The sequence below is a fragment of the Lacerta agilis genome, chromosome 11, assembly GCF_009819535.1.
Source record: "Lacerta agilis isolate rLacAgi1 chromosome 11, rLacAgi1.pri, whole genome shotgun sequence".
Lineage (NCBI taxonomy): Eukaryota > Metazoa > Chordata > Lepidosauria > Squamata > Lacertidae > Lacerta > Lacerta agilis.
In genome coordinates, this window is record NC_046322.1 from 35327594 (window position 1) to 35351145 (window position 23552).

Here is a 23552-nt window from a genome sequence, read left to right on the forward strand (position 1 = left end):
TATCACATCCTTGGAGCAGCATCATTTTAATATCCTCTTCTAGATCAATGGTATTGTACTGGATTGACAGAACATAATGTAATTCAAGAGGAGGGAAATATATTCGTAGAGACCTATCGTATGTTCAAAAGTGAACAAAGCACAAAATAAAAACTGAAGACACCACCTGTTTCTAATTATTATCCCATTACATTTCTTCCAACATAAGAGAACTAGGCAATGACTTTGCAGCTGATGCTGGATACGATATAAAACTATACTCAATGTGGACCATTTACAGATTGAATTTGTGTCCTCCATTAGTTCTGGAGAAATACATTCTTTCCTGTGGCTTAGCTTTCCAAACACATTTGGAATATAAAAGTTTCAAGTACAATATGCCCTAGAAGCCCCAGCAGTGGTGACTCATTGATGAGTTCCAAGAAGATATCAATATTTTATTATGAAAAGAATTACAAAAATGGTTTGCTTATGGTGCTGCCCTTCAAATAATCTTTTGAAAAGTTTTCATTTTTATCTGTGAATTTCCACTGCATTGGGACGTGGGGGAGAGAGGAAAAACCTCACAGTCTGTTTTTCTGTTGGATTTCAATTCTGGTGAATAGTTTTCATCACTAATAAGTCGTAGTGAAAAAGGCCTGCTGCACAGCATTAGAAGCATTGAGGGAAAGATTTTTGCAAACTGTTGAGAGTAGAGAGCTGTGCACATCTCAAGGCATAATACTGAAAGTATAATAGGACGGATCTGAGATCTCAGGACTTGGGACAGTGTAGGCATATGGATGATATATTGTGATAACAACTGCAAAAATTATTCCAGTTCTTTATAATGCACAACTTTCTTTCTCCTACATAGAACAGAATATTAGAAAGTTTTATGCATATCTTACAAGATGCCCTGTTGAGAGAATGCTCTCTCCAAGAAAGCTTGGCCTATTATCTATTCTGATCTTATTTTAGCACCAGGCAGAGATCTGTGTTTTCCCCAGTCACTGCTGAGTTATGTTTTATCTGCTGTTGTTATTCTGATGTCATCATTGGCAACAAGACGTGCTGAAGGACTAGGGTAATAAACTAAGATAATTGTGACACTTAAAAGTTACCTCCCTAATGACTTTGTAAACACTTTCAGTACAATAAACAGTGCCCTTTTATTGGCTGCTGGGTGGTGTGCTCACTGGCCCTCTGCCTATTGCCCTGTATCAGGTGCTCAGACCAACAACATGTAGGAACTTTGGGAGCAAGTAGGCTGACAGCTGATTGGTCAGAGACATATGGGCTGGAAGGCACTAGCAAGCTGAAACTACTGATTTGTGCAGTTTTGCAGCACCACGATTATAATGGATGGGTGATGTACTGCAGTTTGATGCAATGGCTTGATTGCAAGTATCGCAAGTATGCAATGCACAGGGAAATATATACATTCGGTATCACTGTTTCCAAACAAACAAACAAACAAACAAACAAACAAACATCACCTCAAGGCAGCTAAAAAGTACAAAACAAGAGCTAGAACATAAGCCACTGCATAGCAAGAGGAATCTTCTAAGTCTGTATTGCTCCTGAGGGGCAGATATTGTTGCCACCAATGTTACATACCTGGCCTTGAGGGACCTTTTTGTGCACACAGAGTCTTCACACTCAATGCCCTCCATATGTTATGGGCCTTTGTAAGTCCTCAGGCAGGGACTGCATCACTTCTGATGATGCATTAACGTTCTAGTGGTTCAAGGATAAAAATATCTGCAATGCTAAAAGTCTAAAGACTTACAATTAGTGTGTTTAAATTCTCAATTGTTTCTAACTATCATAAGACTACATTCTGTAATCTTTAGCCCTTTTGTGTTATATAATATTAAGGACAGTAATAAAAATGATAAAATTATCAAGATCACTTCACCTAGAGAGTAAGTAGTACATTAAAAATATTATAATTGAGTATGTTATAATGCATTATTACACATGACTATTCCAGTTTAGATATTTAAATTAACTTCATAAAACATAATATAGTGTGTAAAATGAGGCTGATAAAAATAATTTTTCAGTGTTCCTTGTATGCTTGTCTACCTTCTACTCAAAGATCCTCCTTCTTTCATAATACTCTATAATATGGTTACAAGTGCATTGAAATTCATCTTGTTAGAATGGTAGTAATATATCCCACCAGGACTACTGTTCCTAGTAGCAATTTAAAATAATTATTGTGAGACTTGATGCTAGACATCAGGTTTGCAATAGAATTACAATGAGGGAAGTGTATTAGAGACAAAACATTGCTGGAAGAAAACTTCATAATGGCGCAATTTGGAACTAAGCCTCAATTTTACAGTAATAGATTCTCTTTATGATGGCACAAAGGAGTAAATGCACTTAGCAAATTTAAATCTATTATTAGTCACACTTTGTGGATTGCAGTGCAGAAAGGAGAAAAGAAATTAGCTTTTTAAATATACTACTTACATAAAACAGGTTCTACTCTAAGGAACATTATACAAAAACTGCACTGAAATACAGTCAGCCTCACTAGCCATAGAGATTTGCACATGTTCAGAAATTCTTCTAAAATATTTCAGATTTCCTCATCTACATTTCTGCATTTGGGATACCTTGTAACAGCAGTATACTCTTCATCCTACCAGCACATTATATAACGAGGCAGACAAAATTAATTTGATAGTCATCTCCAACTGCTTCCTACGTAAGAAATCTGAATGGAGAAATATTTATAGTTCACATTGGGACTCTGCTATCTTTAACTGGATTCCTAAGAACAGTATTTTACATTATGTTTAGTGATCTAATTTCACTACTGTATTTGGAAACCATTGTAAATATTTTTTAATATCCTGTAGAGGAGGAAAATTCTGGGAAGTAGAAAAATGTATTTTTCATGGAGTATATTGTTATTTCTCTCTAAAAAATAAATGCAGATTTGATGCTAAAGTTTCAAGACTCAGTTCTAGGTGGAATGTGATCCCATTACCGGTAAGTTTCTGTAGTAAACTGAGCTGAGCAGGAGACTACTTCTCCTCCTTAGTACCACTGCACTCCATCTAGCCTCCTTGCATCTGCAAGATGTGATGTAGCAATAGATCCTCATGACACTATATGAACCAAGTGATGCAAATAATACCAAAAGGCTTCGTTTGCAGATGAGTAGTTTCTGGCTGTTATTGTTTTAATGTTTCCATTAGTACTATACTCACACTAACAAAGACTTAGGGCCACCAATACAATGTCATGTCTCTCAGGGAATAGTGCAATCATACCTTGCCCCCTACCATGTTGATGTCTGGGTTAGATTAGCATTTAGTTTTCCCTTTGTTGGCTTTTGACAGTGGAAAGGAGTACCACTAGTGAGGGGATTTCACAAGGGTGGGAGCTCCAAGCTTTGCCCAGGGAGGTGGTAAGCTGCTGTTAGCTATTCTCCTACTAGTAGTAAAACATGGAAAGCTCCAAAATGTATATTTGGGGGCAGAGCACTGGCAGCTGTGTATTTCCCTTCTACAAAACCACTTTGGAACTGGCACAGCATTTTTTTTTTAATGCTCTCCACCTGGCCGTCTCAAGCCACTCCATCACTCTACTCCTCTCAGGCCCCATGCTTTGAGTACTTCCTGTGTGGCTTCATTGTAGGAAGCATGAGCATAGCCAAGAGGGGGGCAGCTGCCCCCCAATCAATCAATAAAAATACATAGCTAAATCAGGTTCTACTCCCCCCCCCCAAAAGGCCTGCCTCCACTAACAAAAGGCATCCCCCCCCCCCCGCAACAAAAAACCTGGCTACGCCCTCGGTAGGAAGATATCTTTGCTGCATGACTGGGAGCCTAGTCTTGTTCACTGCTCCCTCTGTTTGGTGAAATACAATATATATGTCCTATCACTGGGAGAATTGTTGTGGGTAATGAGAAAGGGTTATGACTTTGGAATTTTTTCGTTTATATATAAAAAAGTGAGTAAACGGCACATGATAGAGGTTCTCACTGTATACAGAGGAAAATAGAAACAAGTGTTTCTCCCTCTCCCATAATACTAGAACTTGGGATCTTATAATTAAGCTTATTGTTGGGAGATTTGCGACAGACAAAATAAAGTACTTTACACAGCACAAAGTTAAACTATGCAATTCGCTCCTGCAATATGTAATGATGACCACCAATGGGGGGGGGGCTTTAAAAGGGGATTAGAAAAATTCTTGGGGGATAATGCTATCAATGGTTACTTGTCATGACGGCTATATTGCCTACCGTATCAGAAGTGGTTTGCCTCTGAATGCCAGTTGCGGGGGGTGGGGTCACAAACAGGAGGAGGATGCTATTCTGCTCATGTCCTGCTTGTGAGATTTCCCTATACAGCTAGTTGGCCACTGTGGGAATAGGATATTGGAATAGATAGGCCTTTGGTCTTATGCAGCAAGGTCCCCACGTGAACATGGGAGCTGCTGTTCTTGAATACACTTGCTCATGTTTACTTATTTCTCTTTCTAAAGGCATGCAGGGAAATGCTCAGCATTAAAGTAGTTTTAAAAAAATCAAAACTGGAAAAAGTTGTATTACTCTTCAATTGATATCACAGTCAAAACTGAGTAGGTGCTGTAGCACCTATGCAACTACAGTGCATACAGCAAACAAAATTGCAATAAATACACTACAAGTGTAAAAACAATATTCTCTTAGCAATAAAATATTGTAGTATTAGGAACATACAACAACCCTGCAAAAAAAGCACAGTTTGAAGAAAAGATATCTAGAACCCCCCCTGCCACAAATTAATAAGAACTGCACATATATTTCCTTGAAATTGCTCATCTGGAAGACTCCTCACTATTCTTTTCACAAGAGACAGCAGCATCACATCAAGTCACAAACACATCAAGACAAATGGATAAAGATAAATATTTGATACTAAATGCAATACATGACACAAATAAATTATACCTCTTGTCAAAGCCCTAACATCTTCCACACTGGGCTGAAGGAACTACAACTGAAAATTTTGCTCATTTGGTGAACCCTTTTGAATGTCATAGCTTGTCACAGCCATACACTGGGAAACACTCCATTGCACCCCTTGGATGAGAAAAAATGGAAACACCTATCTGAATGTCATTGGCTTTCTGGAAACACTTCATTTGATGCTGCCTCATTAATCCTCCTAATGACTCCACAAACACACTGAGACAAGAAAAGGAGTCTAAGATTGAACTCTGAAGTTTCACATGAGAGAGTATTTGGGAAAGACAATCAATTAGCCAAAGCTACCATCCACAAAATAAAGTCCTAGCAAAGTAGACTATTAGGTCTACTTCTAGCTGGATCTGTAAATGAGTCACATATATTTATTGAAGGAAGGCAACTAATCCATTTCTATCTGCATGTCTGGGGAAAAATAGCAGTTTATAACTCCTGGGCCTTAGACATGCAAAGTGCCCACTAAGTTAATCCAACTTATATTTCTACTCAGTGGCGTAGGAAGGGTGGGGCGTAGGGTGCGCTGCACCCCGTGTTCCAGGGGAGGGGGTGATACTCCCCAGCCCCTCCACCGCCACCCCTCCCTCTGTCCATGCTTCTTTACGGACGGGGCTGCCCCACAACTCGCCACTTGCAGCAGCGCTGGCCGGATGAATCCGGCTGGTGGTGCTCCTGCTCCCGCGGCGAGCGAGCGGCAGGTCGTGGGGCTGCCTGACCCGCCGCTCGCTTGCCGCCTCGCAGCCACACTGGCCTGATCCACTACGCATGCCCGGAAATTCCGGGCATGCACAGTGCATCCAACGCGTTGTGACGTCACAACGTACGCGCCATAACACCCTGCCCCCATGGGGATGCCTCTGCGCCACCGCCCCGGGCAGCGCAAAGGCTTCCTCTGCCACTGTTTCTACTTCCACTTTGGGTGAGAATGGTAAGTGGAAATGCAGTACGGCTACATCATACATTCGCCCAGAAGCTGATATTCCTTTCCCTGGTGGTAATCACTCATGCATTTGTAGCCTCATGAGGGATAGTTTTCACTTAAGTTTTGCCCTTGATAAAGCAGCCTGTCATTTGAGAAGGAGGAAGCACCAGAAGCATACTGCACCCTCTTTTTGCATCTGCACTGGCTTTCAACAGCCTTTGACCCCAGCTTATGTACTGGTTTGACATAGCACTTCCAGCCACCTAGGTCCAGCATACTTACAATCATTTCCTCCCCTGAACCCAGTTAAAAGCTACAGGATTCCCCTAATTATACTACTTTGGCCAAACATACACATGCAGCAGTATGATGTGGTAGAGTTCTAAGGTTTTGATATGAGCAGTACCTTTTCACACCAGAGGTAAAAGATGCCATTTTAAAAATGTACTCCCATATTTGTAACTTCCTGCAAACAGTTACAGGTAGGTAGCCGTGTTGGTCTGCCATAGTCAAAACAATATAATTTTTTTTAAAAAAATTCTTCCAGTAGCACCTTAGAGACCAACTAAGTTTGTTCTTGGTATGAGCTTTCGTGTGCATGCACACTTCTTCAGATAGGTATCAATTTAGGTATCTGAAGAAGTGTGCATGCACACGAAAGCTCATACCAAGAACAAACTTAGTTGGTCTCTAAGGTGCTACTGGAAGGATTCCTGCAAACAGAAAACTAGCAAATCAGGGAGAAAGATCTAGCCCAGCTTCTTGCCTGCTATACTGTTTGGAGAGAGGTTTTTATATTATTTTGTATTGTTATTCTGTTTTGTTTTGAAATTAGGGAAGCACTACAAAATGTGATGCTTCATCTGCAGTCTGAAGGATTTTGTTACATGTGCAGATTAAGCCTGTGTACACTAAGTTTGTGTAATAACAGCATGTAACTGGCAATCTATGCAAAATGTTAGTGGTCATGTTTGTTGCCATGATGATTTATTATTTGTTTTATTTCAACAAAATGTATATAGCACTTAACTGCAATAAAGACCTCTAAGGCGTTGACAGTAACATTTTAAAATTATCAATAAAACAGTTAAAAACAAGTAGGGTAATTAAAAACAATTTGAAAATGACTCAATATCAAACCAAGCACCATGCAGAATATAAGACAGGTGAACCCCTGTTACATTGGCTTATAACTTAATAAGCATGATGGGGAAAGAAAGAGATATGGAGATGGGAAGAAGACAATAAGCAAATACAGGCACACTGGATATAATAAATGTGCACATAGACAAAACTGGAAGAAACGGGGATATAGTTCACCTTATACGTGTAATTGTATATACAGAAACTGGTGTGTACGCCATGTGCTTTAAATAGTGACAGCTAGAAGTACCGGTATACATTTAAAAATGCTTTGGTTGCTCTCGGACCACACTAATCCTTATCAGGAAGTGGTCTTCCTGTACAAAATGTGATAGTTACCCAGTTAGGTTAGGCTACCCAGTTTAATCCTTCCCAAATACATATTCTCAAACTCTTCAAAAGGAAAAAGGGATTCAACTTATGACACCCCTATCCTTATATCAAGGATCAGTCTCCTTCTGTCCACCAACATTACACTTGGACTAAAGGCTCTACACCATCTTCTGTATGCTGTATTAATATATATTGCAATAGCCTGTATTGATTTAACAAGTCAAACAAAATATGTTTCCTATAATTCTAAATATTCCTTAGATGCAACAGAGGGCAATGGTAGGCAGGCACTGCATGTTACATTATTGTTCACTTATGTGGATTTAGTTCCATGTGCACTGGAGACAAGATGCATCCACTCACACATCAACTGAGAGATTTAATTGCTATGAGACCAGGAGAGGAGGCTGAACCCTGAAGAATTATAACTCTAGCAACCCACATTAACAATATTTTAATAAGGTATCCTGAAAAATAAACAGCAGGGACAAAAGAGAGACAGTGATTTACCAAGGACAGGGACCAGAAAATAAAAACTGACCTTGGTAATTAGGGACAGATAGAGCATATGCAACTGAGGTCCCCCTGTGCTGCCTGTACTGCATTCAGAAGACAGACAAGATGAAGCAGATAGGAGGAATAGGGAACCACAATCACAACACTACACAAGAGTTGATATAACTGATGAGATGCATCCTTCTATATTTCTGAAGTTGTGTACTTGAATTGTGAAGTTACATCAACCAATGAACTGATACAACCACAATAAATACACACCATTTTGGTCATTTTGTTTAAACAATATGCTGGAACCTAGAATATGAGACAAATAGGAATCTGAATTATTGAGCTAAGATTCCTGAAAAAAAAAATAAAGGCTCAAGCTATGACCCACCTGAACACTGCTACTTCTCTCTCTCTCTCTCTTATTGTCTCATATATATGTGTGTGTGTTTGTGTGTATTATACGTTTTGGGGGGCGGACCGCCCTAAACCCTAGAAATTTATAAATGGTAGGATTTTGATTATTTGGGATGTGAAAGGACAAATACAGGACTGCAGTGGAATTCTTGAGCTAACCTATGGAAAACGACCTGGCGAAACTAGGGTGATTAAGAAACAATACAGGGCAAAGTAAGAAAACTGTCCTTCCCCCTGCTCCTGCCTTGAGGTGTGAACAGAGATTAGGGATTTAGAAGGTTGCCAGGGTTTAAGGAGACAGGAAAAGACTGTTTTTGGCAAGGTGTGCCAAAGAAGAAGAAGAAGGGAGAACAAAGGAGATCCGTCTTGGGCAGCCTGTCTGAAGACACACACGCTGGGAAAGATGCCTTGGATTTCAGCACTGCATTGCTGTGGGGAACAAGACCCTATTGAGATGACCATGCTGTAAGATCTGGACTCTATTCATCCAAACTCTGCCACGTCTTCAATTCTCCAAAGGAGCACAGACCCTGGTTGAAGGCCAAGACCCCTGAAATCTTGTGCACCACTCGACAGGGATTGGGGTGACCACTAACTAAGTCTCTCTCTCTCTCTCTCTCTCTCTCTCTCTCTCTCTCTCTCTCTTACTTTGCCAGAGAGAGAGAGAGAGAAACACCTGTAATGTCTACTTCCATTGTACATACCTTTCAATAATACTGTTTCAATAACACTACAAGCTACTTGCAGATATGAAACACATTTTAATTTGATTTAATGCATTTTGCCATGATCAAAGAAAAACATATCAATCAAAAACATCCATATAGCATCCATACAGCCCCCATAATAGCTAACAGTGGGGCTCTACAGTTGTGTCAGTTTGTGGTCATACTACCATAATACAAACATTGAATGCGATTGACAATATAGACAAAAATGAACTTAGCATTTCAGTATATCAAGTTCATATAATGTGATTGATAAATGTATCATCTGAATTAAATCAAAGGGAAGATAGTTTTCAGCAGCAGTATTTGGAATTTATTTGTTTCTTTGCAGACCATATCCCTAAAGATGTTTGCACTTTGAAGATTTTATGATCTGCAACCATTTAATGAAAACAGGTTCCTTGTCAGCCTGTGCATCTTGAAAAAGGACCAGCAATAATTGTGAATTTATATAAAAAAACAAAGATGAAAAAGTATGCAAGGGAACAAGCATATGTTGCATCTACTAGAATATTAATTTCAAACATCAGCTCAATGACAGCACAATATTTTTTTTTAGTAATTAAGTAATCTTGGGGCAGATCCAACATGTGCAGCAGAGACCCCCACAGAGCAATTTCTGGAGCAAGTGCCAGAGGTGTCAAACTCTACATGAAACAAAAGGGGAATAATATAAATATTCCAATTATCAATTCATAATTAGACAAAGGACAAAATATTTGTTGGCCCGACATTATATAATCCTCTTCCAATTCAAATCATAAACATCTATCTCTGTTTATAATACTGAAGAAAAAATAGTTGTGTTGTGTGTTTTTTAATGATAGTTTACTAGGCAAGGCCAGCCTGAAGGGCAGGGTGAGCTCCATCTCTGGAGAAGCACATCAAACAGTTGACCCTACCTATCTGTTCTGGGGAACGTCTCACTTCCAGATTGAGGAATGCCCTCTGGAAGTCACAGGAGAATCTGTACTTATACTCACACTGCAAATAGTACACACACACACACACACACACAATATCATTTACTTTCTCCACCATTATGGTACAAATAAATAAATAAAGGGTTTTAGAAAAGGCATTCTGGGTTGTTCTTCCCCATTTACCAGTTAGTTGCAATGTGAATGGTTAGCATATAAACCAATTCTGTTTAAGATACTGTATTATTTTTCTGCATTTCCTTCTATCATTCCATTCAGGATCTTATGGGGCAGCAATGCATAGCAGCAGAAGCATGATCTAACCTCTGGCTTGGATATCCTCATCCTTCTTACCCTTAGTTATTGTCAATGTACACATTTATTTATATATATGTGTAACCTGACCTTTATCAATACAGGTATTGAAGTAGGGTACAGAATATAAAACACAGAACATAAAATAGAAACAAATGAACAAATTATAAAATAAACAACACTGCATACTACATTGTCAAACAATTAAAACAGCTAAAAAAAGAGTAGGTTACAGAACCATCAACTGACAAAATTTAGAATGTGTGTTGGCCTGCACAACTATTGCTTATTCTATGGCCTATATTCTATTTTCTTATTCTATAGGACTGGATGGCCCTTGTGGTCTCTTCCAACTCTAGGATTCTATGTGTACTCATCCTTGATGCCAAACAGGCCCCCCAATGCAGGTGACACTCATTACTATAAAACCATCTAACCCCACCATTTAAAGCAACGAAAGACAACAAAAAGGACCTTGAAGTATCACTAAATAGGAAGACAACTATTTCTGCCTCTGTTAGATCAGCATAATGGCAAGTGTGCTATGTCAGGACCAAAGGGATTATGGGCAAGCAGGAAACATCAGTGCAGCAGCATATAAAATACTTGCTGTGGGCCTGTGGTTGGGTTCTAGCAACCTTACATCAGATTCTACAAGCCTCTGTCTCAGAGGAATTATTATTATTACTATTAATAATAATGTATTAATGAATTAATTTAATTAACCATGTACTTGCCCAAATGACTCCTAAGCAGTAAGGAATGATTTACAGGATCAGAAGCAAGATAACTAGAATGAGCACGTAGCTTACTACAGTAAATTCATAACATTCTGAAAACTTGACTGTTTTATGTAGCTATTTCTTCCACTGTGTCAGAAAATGAATATCTTGCACTTTCCAAGTGGTTCCCAGAGACATATCAGGCTCACCTTTCACAGAGACTGTGATGATACTGCTCAGCTTGGCACCTGCCATACTTTCAGTCTTCCAGCTTAAAACAAAGTACAGCTTCTCCCACATAGCATCCTGATTAAACAAATTAACTATGGCACTGACTGCAAATGTACACACTAGAGTGCTGGAAATGAACAGATACAATGGCCAAGTCTGTATTTAATTTTAATTAAATTTCGTTCTGTAGCTCAATTAATCCACATCTCCAAATGTCAGCAGGACTTAGGCAAATGGAATGACATCTGCTGCACTGCACACTGACTATAAAACCTTCACTGCATGATACAGCTCTGGAAGCATACCAGGAAACATGAAATATCTTCACTAACATATAGATGTCTAACTTGGAGGCTCAGAGGAATGATACTTTCATAAAAGGAAGGGAAGACTTAAAAAGTAAAAAAAAAAGTATTACTGGCATTAATAAATTGCTATAGCAAGGCATCATAAAAAGAAGAGCCTAGGTAGGTAGAAAAGTATATTAATTATCCGTTTTAATTTTCCACCCCTTGAAAATATTATCTTGAAAGACTGCAACTTTATCTGGTTATACTTAAAGACCACAGCAATATAACTATTATTTTCTGAAGTGTCTGAAAGTGGAGAGCCTGCGTTATGATCTTGTAATAAAGCTAATACTTTCCAAATGGAATTTTAAGTAATTATACCTTCAGGTCATAAAGAATGTCTTCTAAAAGTGATAGGATATACAGTATAAATAAGAGCTTTTATTCCATAGGACCATGGCTGCTAGGATAATAATTGTGGGCCAACACTTTCACTGAGCTATCCACTATGACTCAAAGATCTCATTTCTAGTCAGTCACTGCCATTTCAGACCCCATGAGCATATACATGAAATTAATATAATTTGCCACGGCATACATCGCTTTACACTTGTTTACACATAATTACATTTGCCATTTTACCAGCCTTTTGCTCAGGTTAGAGAGGTCCTTTGTGAGCTATTTTCAGTCACTTTTGTGTTTTAGCAGCACTGAACCATTTGGTACCATCTGCAAATTGATAGCTCACCCAACAGGGTCTGGAGTGGTGGAAGCAGCAACAGTGTTCTGGCTGTAGGAAAGAGGAAGTCTCTTCCATTTACCCTCCAACATGTTAGTGCACTCCCTAGAAGTGCAGCAGGCTAAAAGGGCCCACAAATCTTTGGCCTCTTCCTCTGGCCCTGCCACTGTGGCCAGAAAAAATATCTTCAGCCTCTTCAGTGGCCAAAAATTATTTGACCACTTGCTGACCTCTCCAGGAATACTCATATCCACTGCCAGTTCAAATGGTTGGAGATGGACCTGAGTGAAGCAGGGTAGGCTTCAATGAGACCTGTCCCCAAAAGACTGCCCCCTAAATTGGCCCATTCAGCTTTAACTTGAAGGAGAGTCCCGATACTCCCTGCGACTGATGATGATGCCCACGAGTCATGCGGGGAGATTTTTTGCCCCCTCCCCTGCTCACGTGTGCCAAACTATAGGTGCTGCTGCCACCAAGACAGTAAGCCATCTTTCAGTGTATTAATGCATTTCTAAAATCACTATTGTTAATCAGGAATGAGGTAGAAGCAGCTAACATCCATGAAACATTTTTACATTCAGTTTGCTTTAATAGCTTATAGTTTATAGTATGTAATTTAAAAAGCTTGGCTAACAGACCTGAAATTTAAATAAAATTCCAGGTTCAATTCAAGTTGCTGTTGCTGACTTTTAAAGCTCCTCTTATCTTGGACTTGCATTTCTCTGAGAATACTTTTCCTCCTAGATGCTACATCATCATACATATATATTTAAAAGATGTGCAGTGTTATAGTAATGAAAGAATTTAGATATTGTGTGGAAAGGAGCAAAAAAAAATATCTAAATCTGCAGAGTGGGCTTGCTTTAAAGGCGCATCAGGAAATTGTTTTGTTTTGAGGAGAAAGATTACTGTTGCGATAGTATTTTAGAAGCTCCATTCTTTATGTGCTGAGATTTTAATGTGGTTTGCTTTTACTGTCTTCTTGAAAACTACCTTCTTGAGTAGGATAGAAAGATATACATACATCAAATTTAAACAAATGTTTGTTGTTGTTGTTGTTGTTTTTTAGAAATGGTGCATGTCTGCATATACACATAGAAGACCGAGGGAGTATATTAGCTGCAGGCCCATTCAGTCCTTGAACCCTATGTGGAGACTGCCAAAAAGCTCGCCAATTAGTGACGTACACTTGATGTGGACTTTAGATACATACAGAAAAGCATCTCTCTCTTTCCTCTCCTGAAACTCTAAGCCAAAATAGTCACTGAGCGCAACATTTTATTTATCTGCACAGGAGAGGCCACTGGCATGTAGCAAGGAGGAACTACTTGTTATCACATTTAGGGAGTGTAAGGGCTGCCTCAGCAAATTCTATGGATGCTAATGCTCCCAGTGCTTCTCTTTTTGATTTCCAAAAAAAACCCTGCCCCACAACATCCCCTGCTGTTGGTGCCACTGTAAAATTTCAGGTAATGAGGTAAGGGGCACACTCAGGTTCTTTACATGCCAAGATGAGGAAAATTAATTTTAATGCTAAAAAGATGAGAGTACTGGTGCAGACGGTCACTAAATGTGACCAGCTGCTCTATGGAATCTGGAAAGGGAATCTGTTAGAAGCTGAACAAAAGTGGAATAGGTTGCTGTCCTCCAACAGCACAGCAAAGGAGAAGAGGCGAATTAAAAACAACTTTAAACCTGCATTATGTGAACTGTAAAGTGAAAAAAGATCACAAAGCGGTTTACGAATGAAAAGCAAAAAAGAATATGTAAAACTTGCACATTTTCAGCCATTGTTCAGGTCTCCATTTAGCACCTATCCATGGCTCAAGCAAATTTGACACTTCTGAGGAAAGACAAACAAAATGTTTGCTGAAGAGGGGAATAGTCTAGAGATAGGGCAACTGCAACTGCTTCAGCCAAAATGCAAGATTCAGCCAGGGTGTGGATGGGGAGAGTCTTGAAAGAACTCCCTAAAGTAAGGCAAGGGGAAGGAAAACAGATTTTTGATGGAAGGCTACCAGCCTGATTCAAAATCATTGAAAATGCATATTTTGGTCAACACTGTTCCTGAACATTTTGTGTGTGTGTGTGTGTTTGTGTGTGTGTGTGTGTGTGTGTGTGTGTGTGTTCCTGTGTTGATATGCTCGTGATAGTCAAAATAACAACAAATGAATTAATACACTAGCCATAAATATTTTTATTTAATTTTATTTGTTTAATTGTATCAATTGCTAAACCACTAATTACTAATTCTTTAAGTATAAGCAGTTTTGTTACTGGCTTGCTGATACTATGCTTTTTCTTATTGCTATTTCCTATTTAAATTCTGTGTATGTTTTTTTTTTAATAATGAATTTAAACACACCTATACAAGGTGGGGGGGGGGGGTTGGTAAGAATAATTCCAGCGACATATAACAGAATATGTATTTCTCAGTCTGACAGTATGAGTCATTATAGTGTAGAGTCCTGCATTCTGCTCAGGGCAAATGAATCATCAGGTAGTTTGTTTATGCATTTATTTAAAAGATTTCTGTACTACCCTTCATTTTTCTAAGTTTGTTCCTCAGTTCAGAACCACTATACATAATCATTTCATTGACAGTGATAATCAAAAATATATAACTGCTTTGTTTCATGAAAGTATAAGTAAAATGTAAAGGACCCCTGGACAGTTAAGTCCAGTCAAAGGCAACTACGTCGCCCATGCAATACTGTGTCAATGACAGTTCTTTTTTAAAACAGTCCTGCTTTAGGCTTAATTAGAGTGCACACTTGTTTCTTAGGATCTGGAATAGGCTCAATAAAACAAAGACCTTTTCATTAGAAGATTAAAAATACATCAAAATCAGTCAGTGCTTCTTAGAAACCAGTGTTGATTGGAGGTAAAACTAGATGATGCATGAAGGGAGCAATCCTAACCCCTAATTTGAGCTGTTTGGAGGAGGGGGACAGGTAGGATTTGTCAGAAGCTTTGCTGGGCTCATCTAGTAAGCAGTGCAGAAACTCCCACTGTGCTTTCCAAAGCTGCAGACTGTTTTGGATTACCGGTAACTGGTGGTGCTAGTTGGCACAAAAACTCAAAACAAGGAGGGGACAGAGTAAGGGCAACCAAGGAGCCACTGGATACTGACTAGGCCCATTTGCTGGTGAGGGGCACAATCCATACTCCTCTCCTTCACCAATCTGGAGCTGGCACAACAAAAAAGAAAACAGCTCTGCACAGACTTGGATGTGGCTAAGCCACACTGAGAGAATCCATGACTGCATTAAGAATGCTCTACCTATGTAAATTTGGTTGGTGGCAATGTTATGCTAAGTAGCATTGGTGGAAAATTTCTTGCAGCAATTCTGATGGAAATCAGCACCTCAAACTATCTATCTGCCACAGGAGGTGCTTTTGGCTGTTGTTTCAGTACAGGTGGGCTACTTGCAGTTTGGGAGCTACATGTAACCTCAAACTCAATCTAAGTGTCCCCCAACATTTCCTAAAGCAGTTCCATTCTTTCATCCTACCAGGGTTACCCTTGAGGGAATGTACCCCTCAAAGAATAAAGATTGGCTACCCCGTTTTACAGATACCTAATACTTGAGCCCATCATGGCTATAATTTCCTTATTTCTCACTCACATGTGCCTCACTACTCTCATTATTTCCAAATAAATTCCAATGAAATCTATAATCTATGCTAATTAAATCACACATCTGCCTGGAGGGAAATACTAGAATTTGAGGAAATTATATTTGTTAACTATCCATTACCAGACTATCTTGGCCTGGTCAACCAAATGCTTGGAGCAGGCCTTAGAGCTTCCCACATGCTGTTCTCATCGCCCTTACTGTGAAGTGAGGAAGTTTACAAAAGGGGAGGACCAGTGGCTATTTGAGCACAGTACTTTCCCATACCATGAAAGATTTAACTGTACAATATTGGAGAAGTTCCCGCAGTCAAATATTTATTCATTTTTTATTTTTTAAAAAGTATACTTTACATTATCACACTTTAACCCTCAGGGCAATGTACAGTCAAATGTCAAACTTAAAAAAAAATCAAAGTAATTTGCGGAACAAACAAAGTAGCAGTAGCAGCATAAAACAAGCAAGTGAAAGTAGCAGAAAGTAGCAGAAAAATAGCAAAACACAGTGGATACAATAAGACTATTCACCTAGCATCAAAAACACGAGAGTAATTACGAGCTGAGCCTCCCAGGGGATATCATTCCACAAATTAAGAGTCCCTCTGTCCAGCTACCCCTAAGAAGAGAGGGACACCCAACAAAGAGCCACAATGACAGTTTTAGTATATTGGCAGGTATATGTGGAAGAAGGGAGTTCTCTAGGTATCTAGGTCCCAGTGGTGGTTGGTCACCCCCGGACCTGGTGGGATGGCTTGTGTCCAAGTGGGTCATGTAAGTGGCATCAATAAAGTCACATGGGTGGAGCCAAGCTGCACTGGTTTTCTTACCATCATCCTCCCTTGTAAAGGTGTGGACACAAAAGCATTGCAATTGTACAAGTACTTAGCAGCTAACTAAACTGAAAAGTGTCTAACCTTAGTTTAGAAGGTGTGTCACAATTTCTAGTGTGGGTTGATGTCACAGTAACCATACATTACTCAGAAGGAAGCCCCATTGAAGGATGGGGTAAGGGTCCCCCTCTGCTCACAGCTGTTTCTTCATCATCAGTTCTCTCCTCCAGCTGCACTCCAAATCCCCCTATGACACAATTCAGCAGTTTCCTGAAGATGTTGAACCATAATGGAATAGTCATGAGGTCAAGCAGTAATCTCCCAGCACCACCTTCTGATAATAACTCTCTTCGTAGAAGCTGAACTATTGTAATGCACTGCCTCCAACATCCCATCCAGACTGCCCTTACAGAAAGATAACATGGTCTATGGGAGGGGCTGTCAACCTGGTCCCTACCGTCCACTAGTAGGCGTTTCAGGATTCTAGGTGGGCAGTAGGGGGTTCTACGGCACAAGCTAAATCTTTCTTCCATCAAGCACTGGTGGGCGGTAAGGAAATTTAACCTTCAAGAAAGATGCATTAGTGGGCAGTAGGTATAAATAGGTTGACTACCCCGGTCTATGGTATCAAAAGTCCCTGAAACATCTAGGAGAATTAGTAGGGTCACAATACCCCTCTTCTGTCAGTATGGGCCACCATTACGGCAACCAAGATAATTTTGTGCCCAACCAAGTCCAGAACTATAAACAGAAAAGGGAATGTTCTTTTTTTGCACTATGTAGCTTCCTGCATTAGTGCATTCAAGTTCAAGACACCATTGCCCATCACTGGCATGCAGCCCTCCAAAGGTTCCCCATGAACTTTCTAAAATTCCATTTAAAAGTGGGGACAATCCTGGTCCCCTTTTTTTTACCAAAGTAAAATATTTATCAGATAAAAAATATTTTATACTAGGTGGCTAGAACTGCACACAGAATTCTCAGTGTAATCATGACATAGATTAGTGGCCTCATTATACTTCCTTTTTTACTCTCAATCTTTTCTAATAGTTTCTTATACTGAATTTGAATTTTCAACCACTGCAGTGTATTGAGTTGACGTATTCAGTGAGCTTTCCACCACAACTCCCCTTCCTGGATATTCAATTCATATTCAATTCACATGTTACCCTCCATGTAAGTTACATGACCTGCCAATCAACAGATTGTTGAGAAATTAATTACCCAAAGCCTAGTTAATTCCCTTTAAAACATTTGTAGAGACACACATAGCAGTCTCTCCAAGGATACTAAAAAGATGCCTAGCTCCATTGCTGTGTGCTGCCTGGTGGTCTGAAAAGGACCTTGCCCTCAATGCTCTTAGATGAGGATAGGCTTAAGCAACTAACAGGGGTTGCAATGGCCCAGTGCACATCATTGCCACCTTGTCTCAATCTCTCCAGCCTGATGTCTCTTCACTGTGAAACCATATAATTTGTTACTCTTACTACTATGTCATACCTCACTTGTCAGTAATGCAGATATACCGTACATTCTGAGAATTTAGCCAGGGGGCTCTCTAAAGCACAGGCTTCTTCCTTTGCTATTGTTGTTGAGGTTTTTTTGTGCAAATGCAAAACATATTATCTAAGACTTTCTGTCATAAAATAAGTGGATGAACTAAAGGTTCTGACCAGTGGAACGTACTTCAGGATGAAGCATACCATAGCAACTAAAATGAAAATCTTAAGCGTGAGAGAAAGAGAGAGAGAGCACGTCTTGCCCAAGCTCACCATCTGACAGGCGTGTATTTATCCTTTTTTCAAAAGAGCTTCCAGAGAAGATCAATAGTTCAGTACTTAAAATATACTCCAAGCAGAAGTACCATTGAATTTTAAATTAGTGGAACTTGGGGCTGGTGAACAGTTAGAAAAAAAACAAGAGCCCCAAGCAAGTACATCAATAGACCTCCCACTTCATATTACTAATTATGAGTAGCTGATAATTTACAAAAACTTTTATAAACCCCTCTTAATGAGACAAAATATATAACATAAATATCATATATATCAAAACATATATATCTATATACATATATCACATACCCTTAACATTTGAGGAAAGGAAAAGTTCTTCAGAGATTATGGTTTGGGGTTAGTCTTTACAGAATAGCTTCAGATTTTTCACATTTCCTCCTTGCGCTTCTGACAGCAAGTTCAATTACATTTCCCTTATAGGAGATGTGGTACATTAAGTGCTACTTCCCACACTGGAAGAAGGAAAACCAAATAGTACATCTTGCCTTTGACATGATATGCAGTGTTTTACCTATCGTGTTTTACCTAATGTTTGCACCTAGTTTTTAAGAGCCAGTATATGCCAGGGGATAATGTGCGTAGGTGTCTGGGTTCAAGACTGACTCCTAGCTCAATCTTTGGATTGGCCAAGTCACTACCGGTATATCTTTTTCCATTTCTCATTTGTAAAATAGGAGTAATACTGACTTGCCTTCTGAGAGAGAAAAAGAACACAAAACACTTGCTCATTAGAAGTCACCATTTTGGTACCCAGCCACTGAAAACATGGCAGGAAAGTCTATTAGAAAAAAATCTACTTAATAATTAATTCTGAGATCGTATTTTATTAAACTGATAAGAGCAGATACTACACTTGATCGTAGCTAAAAGGCCAAGAAGCGATAAGACCTTATTTTATGACTCAGACTAAGAATTCCTGTGAACTCCCCCCGCACCCCCCTCCAAAGATCAGAAAGCAGCACATACAGCTTCAGACTATGTCATAGATTCACAGGACTGGTATCTCAGAACCATTTTTGTTCTACTGTATGCTACTTCTTGGAGGATATCTCTCTAAGGAAACTTAGGTTTTTATGTTCTAAACCCTTCAAGTGCCTTCCTAATATTCAAGTTGTTAATCTTGAGAGATGATGATGATGATGATGATGATGATGATGATGATAATGATGAAACAACTCTAGGCCGTTTCCAGCAAAATACTGAAATACAATAATTAAAAAACAACAACATTTAAACATTTTTGCCCCACCACTTGACTCAAGAAACCCAGACTTATTTGATTCAAAGTAATTTTTTTCAGTACTACACAGCCTCATGTTTTAAACTTATTTTAAGTCTTTCTAAAGAGGCATGTGCAAATTATAGCATATTATAGCAATATAACAAAAACAGCGTGTAATTAAAATAATTTTAAAATTTTATGTTATGAGCATCATATTTGAAATTAATATATCTGAAAATAGTATTTTACAAGATATGGCTGAAAGTCTATGGTACAACAGGTTATAACTCATTTATACCTTATTAGATGCTTCCCTTTCTTCCATAATACTGTTCATCTACCCTACACTTCATGCTCAAGTCACGCAGATTGGAGTTGACTCTCAATTACACAAAGTCTTTCTCCAAAGATGACAGTCCAAATACAGTAGAGATAAAATACATCAAGGTTTAAAATAGGTCCGTTCAGCCCCAGTGCCGCTTCATCATGAAATGTTATAATTCACTGATGCCTCTGCCTAGCCTAACATATGTTCTATTCACAGCCTGCGTCATTCTTCATTTGTAATTATTTCCTTTTTTTTAACCCATCTTGTAATACTTTGCTTGGCTGAAGACAAATACTGAAAAGCAAAAGAAGTATTATCATATGATGACCTGTTCCAGGGTATTAAACCCCTGTCAAGGTTTGATTCTAACATGGGGTATCGATGACAGTACATCAATTCAAGCATCATGTCCTGAATTAGACTATATTAATTATCACTTGAGTGCAGTATGCATGAAAGTGCTGTTTCATTGACTAAAAAGATCTGACTGAATAAAAATCCATTTCTCATCTGGTTGCTTATGGATAAAGACATTTGCTCTCTTTGCCTTGGATTGCTCTTTATTAAATATGATATTTATAAGATTGTTTGAATAAATTGTCTCACTCAACAACAGACTTAAGTATTTTTAAACAAAGAAAATTAAATGCATTGTCTACTGCTGGTTACTATTTAATCATATAGCAATGTGAATAAATTAGGTGAATACTATGTTTAAAAAGAATACTACAGGTATGTGAATAAATTAGGTGAATACTATGTTAAAAAAGAAATATGAAAACAAAAAGTGCAATATACTCACTTTAGAATCCCATATATTTAAAAAATAAGGAGTAAACTGAAACAAATGAAAAAGAACATTAAGCTACTGAAAAAATATGCAAGGAAAGTAATACAACAGAATGTAATCTTAAAATATCCTTTAACTGAAAAACTAGTGTTAAAAATATATATTCATAATCAAACCTGATAGGTTCGTGTTTACTTTCAGTCATCGCTCAGAGGTATTATATATAATCATGCCTCTTTATATGTGAGTCAAGGGATAAAATATGATGGTATGGATCCTGAGATAAGTGAAATTAAAGAAGTACACAGAAGGGAAGTTCTCTCGCCCTTCTCTTTCCTCTAAACACCTATGTCCCCAAAAAATCTCTCTGGAAGGTTGGGGGTCCCTTCTGAACAATGTACAATGGAGCACAGTATAACAGTGAGGAGTCTGCTTGTCTCCTGCAGCTAGTAGCAGACTCCAATCCACAGAAGGTTAGGTGTTTGAGAACCATACAAATGCAAGGCCATTACTTTTGAAAGCAAACAAACAGTGCTATTTTCTAGGGAAAAAGAGGGGCCAGAACTCCCTTGTTCTCTTATGACGGCAATGGGGGCCACCTGAGAAGTACTGGAACTCAGTTCTGGCAAGTTCCAGCTGAAAAAAAGTCCTGAGCTTAACTCAACCCTAAACAGCAGGAACCAATATAACTCACTATGGCACTTAAGAAATTGACAAACCTTAATATGATTTCAACTGAGTTTCAACCTACCGGTATACTCCAGACAAAAGTGCAAACAATTGTCAGTTTGCAATGGAAGCAACAACTTCTCATCAAAGTTATCAGTGGGAGGATAAACAAAAGAGCACTTAGTATTCACAAGAAATTCAGGTACCTTTGAAACAGGATTCACTGTTACTATTTTAACAAGCAAGACTTGTGTGTTTTGCCTGAATGTGTTGCTGAGGTGGCTTAAAACGCACGCACACACAATTTAATCTCTACTCTAATTTGGGTCTTACTTCATGTGCAAAAATTATTTATTGCTTTTAAACGTTAAAATAGTGCCACCAGTTTACAGGCAAGTCAATGGAATGTGAGGTATCTCCATGCAATTATTAAGTGCTTGATTTGGCCTAGAAAGAGATGTGAAGGGGCAATTTAAGTAGCCCCAGCTGTGGCCTGGAGTATCAACCATGGACTACATTGCAAGGGTGCTGTAAGCTATTTTCTCTCAGCACAGCTCTTCTTCTTGCACTACTAGTACAACAGTGAGCTATACTGCAGGGTTATTGTATACTACTTTCTCAGTGCAATCTGTAATGCGGTGAATAAACAGCAAGGATACTGTAAGCTACTCACTCAGCTCCAGCCCAACTCTCAACCTGTAATAGCCAGTGCAGGGCTGACATAAATCAGCCAGAGAATGATCTGCAGTATTCAGTGTGAATTACACAACACAGCTGTCATTAGTGCAGCAACAACCCCTATTAAGTGCATTTGCTTTGGAATTTGCTATAGTAGTGGGGCTTTTTTGTTTTTTGAATTTTTCACAAAACTTGAAACATAAAAACTTGAGTTAGAGCAGGAACTCTTATATCTAGGCTGTGTCTGAGATGTCAGTTTGTTTCCAATCTGTGCTACATTTATTTCTTTATCTTCTCCACTGATGTCTAAGAACATAAATCCCTGTGTGAACTAGGAAGTGAGCTATCCTAAACAGTTGACATTTGCTCTCTTATTTATTTTGTGTTTATTATACATATAAATAATGTAACACATTTATTAGGAATTTAGCTTGATAGATTTATAGAAAAGTAAAATACTGTATATTCTGGCGTATAAGACTACTTTTTAATCTAGGAAAATCTTCTCAAAAGTCGGGGGTCGTCTTATACGCCGGGTGGAGAATCTGCGGTCAAGTATATCTCAAACTCTATATTTTAACTGGAAAAGTTGGGGGTGGTCTTATACGCCCAGTCGTCTTATATGCCGGAAAATATGGTAATTGCAAGTTTCTTTCTTGTGTAGTTATTTTATTTTTATTTACTTACAACTTCTTAAAAAAAAACTGAGGCAGTTCTTTCTGTGTTTCTCTGTCCTGCTATTCCAGCTACTTCATTCTATTTCCCCTCCCATCTGATTGTCTATTTTATTCATAGTCAGGCAGCCAACATTCTGTGTCACTGAGTTATTATAGAGCCGTTAGATTCTTTTTCTCTCTGAAAGGTTTTTGGCTTACCTGCACACCTTACAGGCACCCTGAGTCTACTGATACCTTTTTTGTGCAGTTGTGTGTGTGTGTGTGTGTGTGTATCCAAAATTACACCACCCACCCACAAAAAGGTGTGTGTGTGTGTGTGTGTGTGTGTAAATATATATATATGTGCTTCATCATTATCTGAATGCAGATTGCAGATATTTCTCTCTCCTCTCTGCTGATTAGCTGAGCTCAGAATAGCATTCATCTCTATGTAGTTTGTATTTTCCAGGAGATCCACTATCATATATAAAAGCAGGAGTATGCATATTTTGCAAAAATGTAGACTGTAACTAACAAGGGGAACCTCCAGTGTGCAATAGGTTTATATCATTGCACCTTACTAATAGCAAACTGCTTTGTTGGTCCCCTGAAAAAGAGCATGCATTACTGTAGATACAAGATCAATCTTTATGTTTTACTGTATATAATTTAAAGGGAGTATTTGGTTTGTAATGGTTATCTTTAATTA

At 38.7% G+C, this 23552-nt stretch overlaps 1 protein-coding gene and 1 pseudogene across 3 annotated transcripts in view; both read right to left on the minus strand.

The window, feature by feature from the left end:
- KIAA0825 (KIAA0825 ortholog) overlaps window positions 1–23552 on the minus strand; it is a 180328-nt gene that overhangs the window by 37542 nt on the left and 119234 nt on the right. The window lies entirely within an intron of this gene.
- Window positions 19272–19383, minus strand: LOC117055351 (annotated as a pseudogene).